Here is a 6,000-nt window from a genome sequence, read left to right as displayed (position 1 = left end):
AGGAGGTGAGTACTAACTCTCCTATTATGTAGACATTACTTGTTTTATGTTATTGTTCACAGATACCCTAATAACATGTGATTATGTGTATCCAATCATATATTATTTATGTGGATGAGATTCATTGTCACATTCTCGATTCAATAATTGTTCTTTGTCTACTGTAATCATATGTGATTAAATATAGATGATCATATGTGATTATATGTATCTAATCACATATGATTTATACGGACAAAAAATAATGATGTCTATATAAATCATATGTGATTAGATACATATAATCACATATGATTATATACAAAAGAACAACTATTGAATCTATAACACAAAGATAAATAGCGTCCACATATATCATATATGATTAAATGCATATAATCACATGTGATTATATGTATCTAATCACATAGAATTTATGTGGAAAATATTTATTTTTGCGTTCTCGATTCAATTATTGTTCTTATGTGCTTAATTACATGAGATTATATGTATCTAATTAGACATGATTTATATGAACAATATTCATTTTAACAATCTTGTTCAATAGTTGTTCTTGTAAATTTAGTCACATATGATTTCTGTACACAAGATTCATTTTCGCGTTTTTGATTAAATAGTTTTTCTTTTTCCACATTAATCATATGTGATTAATACATACAATCACATATGATTAAATACATAAGGAAAAATATTGACTCATGAATATTATCAATATAAATCATACGCGATTTGATACATATAATCACATGTGATTAAGTACATGAGTACAACTATTGAATTGAGAAAGAAATAATGAATCTTGTCCACATAAATCATATGTGATTAAATACATATAATCACATGTGATTAAATACATATAATCACATGTGATTAAATATATTAGAACAATTATTAAATCGACACAAGAATAAATATTTTCCATACGAAACATATGTGATTAAATATATATAATCACATGTGATTAAATACACAAGAACAACTATTGAATCAACACGTGAAAACAAATATTGTCCATGTAAATCATATGTGATTAAATACATATAATCACATGAGATTTAATACACAATGCCAATTATTAAATCGAAAACACAAAAATAAATACGGCCTACGTAAATAATATTTTATTACATATGATTACAAGTGATTATCTGTATTTAATCACATATGATTACAAGTGATTAAATACAAAAGAATAACTATTGAATCAACATGTGAAAACAAATATTGTCTATGTAAATCATATGTGATTAAATACATATAATCACATATGATTTAATACATGATGCCAATTCTTAAATCGAAGACACGAAAATAAATATGGCCCACGTAAATAATATTTTATTAAATACATATAATCACGTGTAGTTATATGTATCTAATCACATATGATTTACGTTGACAATATTCATTTTTGCATTCTCGATTCACTAATTTTTCACGTGTATTTAATCACATGTGATTATATGTATTTAATAACATATAAATCATATATGATTCGATACATATAATCACATGTGACTCGATACATATAATCACATGTGATTATATACAAGAGAAAACCTAATGAATCAAAAACACAATAACAAATCTTTGTAGGTGGGGGTGGTAGCGGCGGGGTGGTGGTGGTGGCAGTGGGGTGGTGGTGATTGGTGGTGGTGGTGTGTGGTGATGGGTGGGTGGGTGGTTGCAAGTGGTGGTGATAGTGATGAGTGGTGGTTTTGGTGGGTGGTGGGTGTGTGTGGGTGGTGAAGGTAATTCATTTTTGCTTTGTGATTATATGAATCTAATCACATGTGATTTTATGAATCTAATCACATATGATTTATGTGAACATAATTCATTTTTTCTTTGACAATTCAATAGTTGTTCTCATGTATTTTATCACATTTTATTAGATGTATAATCGTATGTGATTAAGTACATGAGCACAACTATTGAATCGAGAAGGAAAAAATGCATCTTGTCCACCTCAAATCATATATGATTATATACATATAATCACATGTGATTAATTACACAAAAGCAATTATTCAGTCGAAACCGCAATAATAAATATTGTATACATAAATCATATCTGATTAAATACATATAATCATATGTGATTATATGTATCCAATCATATATGATTTATGTGGATGAGATTCATTGTCACATTTTCGATTCAATAATTGTTCTTTGTCCACTGTAATCATATGTGATTAAATACATATAATCATATGTAATTATATCTGTCTAATCACATATGATTTATACGGACAAAAAATAATGATGTCTATATAAATCATATGTGATTAGATACATATAATCACATATGATTATATACACAAGAACAATTATTGAATCGAGAAAACAAAGATAAATATTGTTCACATATATCATATGTGATTAAATGCATATAATCACATGTGATTATATGTATCTAATCACGTAGAACTTATGTGGAAAATATTTATTTCCGCGTTCTCGATTCAGTTGTTGTTCTTGTGTGCTTAATTACATGAGATTATATCTATCTAATTAGATATGATTTATATGGACAATATTTATTTTCACATTCTTGTTCAATAGTTGTTTTAGTATATTTAGTCACATATGATTTCTGTACACAAGATTCATTTTCGCATTTTTTATTAAATAGTTTTTCTTTTTCCACATTAATCATATGTGATTAATACATACAATCACATATGATTAAATACATAAGAAAAAATATTGACTCATGAATATTAGCAATATAATCATATGCGATTTGATACATATAATCACATGTGATTAAGTACATGAGTACAACTATTGAATTGAGAAAGAAATAATGAATATTGTCCACATAAATCATATGTGATTAAATACATATAATCACATGTGATTAAAAATATTAGAACAATTATTAAATCGACGCAAGAATAAATATTTTCCATACGAATCATATGTGATTAAATATATATAATCACATGTGATTAAATACACAAGAACAACTATTAAATCAACACGTGAAAAAAATATTGTCCATATAAATCATATGTGATTAAATACATATAATCACATGTGTTTTAATACACGATGCCAAAAACACGATAATAAATACGGCCCACGTAAATAATATTTTATTAAATACATATAATCATATAATCACTCATGATTAAGTACATGAGAAAAACTATTGAATCGAGAATGAAAAAATGCATCTTGTCCACCTCAAATCATATATGATTATATACATATAATCACATGTGATTAATTACACAAAAGCAATTATTCAGTCGAAACCGCAATAATAAATATTGTATACATAAATCATATCTAATTAAATACATATAATCACATGTGATTATATGTATCCAATCATATATGATTTATGTGGATGAGATTCATTGTCACATTCTCGATTCAATAATTGTTCTTTGTCCACTGTAATCATATGTGATTAAATACATATAATCATATGTAATTATATTTGTCTAATTACATATGATTTATACGGACAAAAAATAATGATGTCTATATAAATCATATGTGATTAGATACATATAATCACATATGATTATATACACAAGAACAATTATTGAATCGAGAACACAAAGATAAATATTGTTCACATATATCATATGTGATTAAATGCATATAATCACATGTGATTATATGTATCTAATCACGTAGAACTTATGTGGAAAATATTTATTTTCGCGTTCTCGATTCAGTTGGTGTTTTTGTGTGCTTAATTACATGAGATTATATCTATCTAATTAGATATGATTTATATGGACAATATTTATTTTCACATTCTTGCTCCATAGTTGTTCTAGTACATTTAGTCACATATGATTTCTGTACACAATATTCATTTTCGCATTTTTTATTAAATAGTTTTTCTTTTTCCACATTAATCATATGTGATTAATACATACAATCACGATTAAATACATAAGAAAAAATATTGACTCATGAATATTAGCAATATAAATCATATGCGATTTGATACATATAATCACATGTGATTAAGTACATGAGTACAACTATTCAATTGAGAAAGAAATAATAAATATTGTCCACATAAATCATATGTGATTAAATACATATAATCACATGTGATTAAAAATATTAGAACAATTATTGAATCGACGCAAGAATAAATATTTTCCATAAATCATATGTGATTAAATATATATAATCACATGTGATTAAATACACAAGAACAACTATTAAATCAACACGTGAAAAAAATATTGTCCATATAAATCATATGTGATTAATTACATATAATCACATGTGATTTAATACACGATGCCAAAAACACGAAAATAAATACGGCCCATGTAAATAATATTTTATTAAATACATATAATCATATGTAGTTATATGTATCTAATCACATATGATTTACGTGGACAATATTCATTTTTGCATTCTCGATTCACTAGTTTTTCACATGTATTTAATCACATATGATTATATGTATTTAATAACATATAAATCATATATGATTCGATACATATAATCACATGTGACTCGATACATATAATCACATGTGATTATATACAAGAGAAAACCTAATGAATCAAAAACAAAATAACAAATCTTTGTAGGTGGGGGTGGTGGTGGTTGGTGGTGGTGATGGTTGTGGTGGGTGGGTGCTGGTGGTGGTGGTGGTTGGTGGTAGTGGGTGGTGGATAATGATAGGTGGTGGCTAGTGATGGGTGGTGGTGGCGGGTGGTGGTTGGTGGTGGTCGTGGTCGTGGGTGGTGGTTATGGTGGGGTGGCGGGTGATGGTGAGTGGTGATGGGTGGTGGGTAGTGATGGGTAGTGGTGGCGGGTGGTGGTGGTTGGGTGGTGATGGTGGTGGGTGGTGATGGTGGTGGTGGGTAGTGATGGGTGGTGGTTAGTGATGGGTGGTGGTGGTGGGTAGTGATGGTGATGGGTGGTAGGTAGTGGTTGTGGGTGGTGGTGGCACGCGGTGGTGATGGGTGGTGGCAGGTGGTGGTGGTGGCAGGTGGTGGTGGTAGGGTGGTGATGGTGGTGGCAGGTGGTGGGTGGTGGTGGTGGTGGTAGTGGTGGTGGTGGTGGTGGGTGTTGGGTGGTGATGGGTGGTGGGTGGTGAGTGGTGGTTGGTGGTGATGGTGGTGGCAAGTGGTGGGTGGTAGGTAGTGATGGGTGATGGTGGCGGGTGGTGGTGGGTGGTGGATAGTGATGGGTGGTGGGTAGTGGTTGGTGGTGATGGGTAGTGATGGGTGGTGGTGGTGGTTGCGGTGGGTGGGTGGTGGGTAGTGATGGGTGGTGGGTAGTGGTTGGTGGTGGTGGGTGGCGGCGGGTGGTGGTGATGGGTGGTAGGTACTGGTTGGTGGTGGTGGTGGCGGGCGGTGGTGATGGGTGGTGGAAGTGGGTGGTGGTGGCGGGTGATGGTGGTTGGGTGGTGATGGTGGTGGGTGGTGATGGTGGTGGCGGAGGTGGTTGGTGGTGGTGGTGGTGATGGGTGGGTAGTGATGGGTGGTGAGTGGTGGTTGGTGGTGGTGGTTAGTGATGGGTGGTGGTGGCGTGAGGTGGTGTTGGGTGGTGGTGGTGGGTGGTGGTGATGGGTGGTAAGTAGTGGTTGTTAGTGGTGGTGACGGGCGGTGGTGATGGGTGGTGGAGGTGGGTGGTGGTGGTTGGGTGGTGATGGTGGTGGGTGGTGATGGTGGTGGCGGGTGGTGGTTGGTGGTGGGTGGTGGGTGGTAATTGGTGGTGGTGGTTAGTGATGGGTGGTGGTGGCGCGTGGTGGTGGTGGGTCGTGTTGGTTGGGTTGTGAGTGGTGTTAGTTAGTGGGTTTTTTAATTGTTTGTAATTATTCTTGGATTTATATGAATATTATTTTATAATTTTAATTAAAAAAATTGTGTTTTTCAAATTTGTTCTCAAATGTTCTCGCGATAAGAAATGTTCTCGATTGAACGCTCCCCTATATATATATATATATATATATATATATATATATATATATATATATATATATATATATGTTCAAATGAG

Source organism: Lactuca virosa, chromosome 3, assembly GCF_052849685.1.
Source record: "Lactuca virosa cultivar CGN04683 chromosome 3, Lactuca_virosa_CGN04683_v6, whole genome shotgun sequence".
NCBI lineage: Eukaryota > Viridiplantae > Streptophyta > Magnoliopsida > Asterales > Asteraceae > Lactuca > Lactuca virosa.
This window is presented reverse-complemented; position numbering follows the sequence as displayed.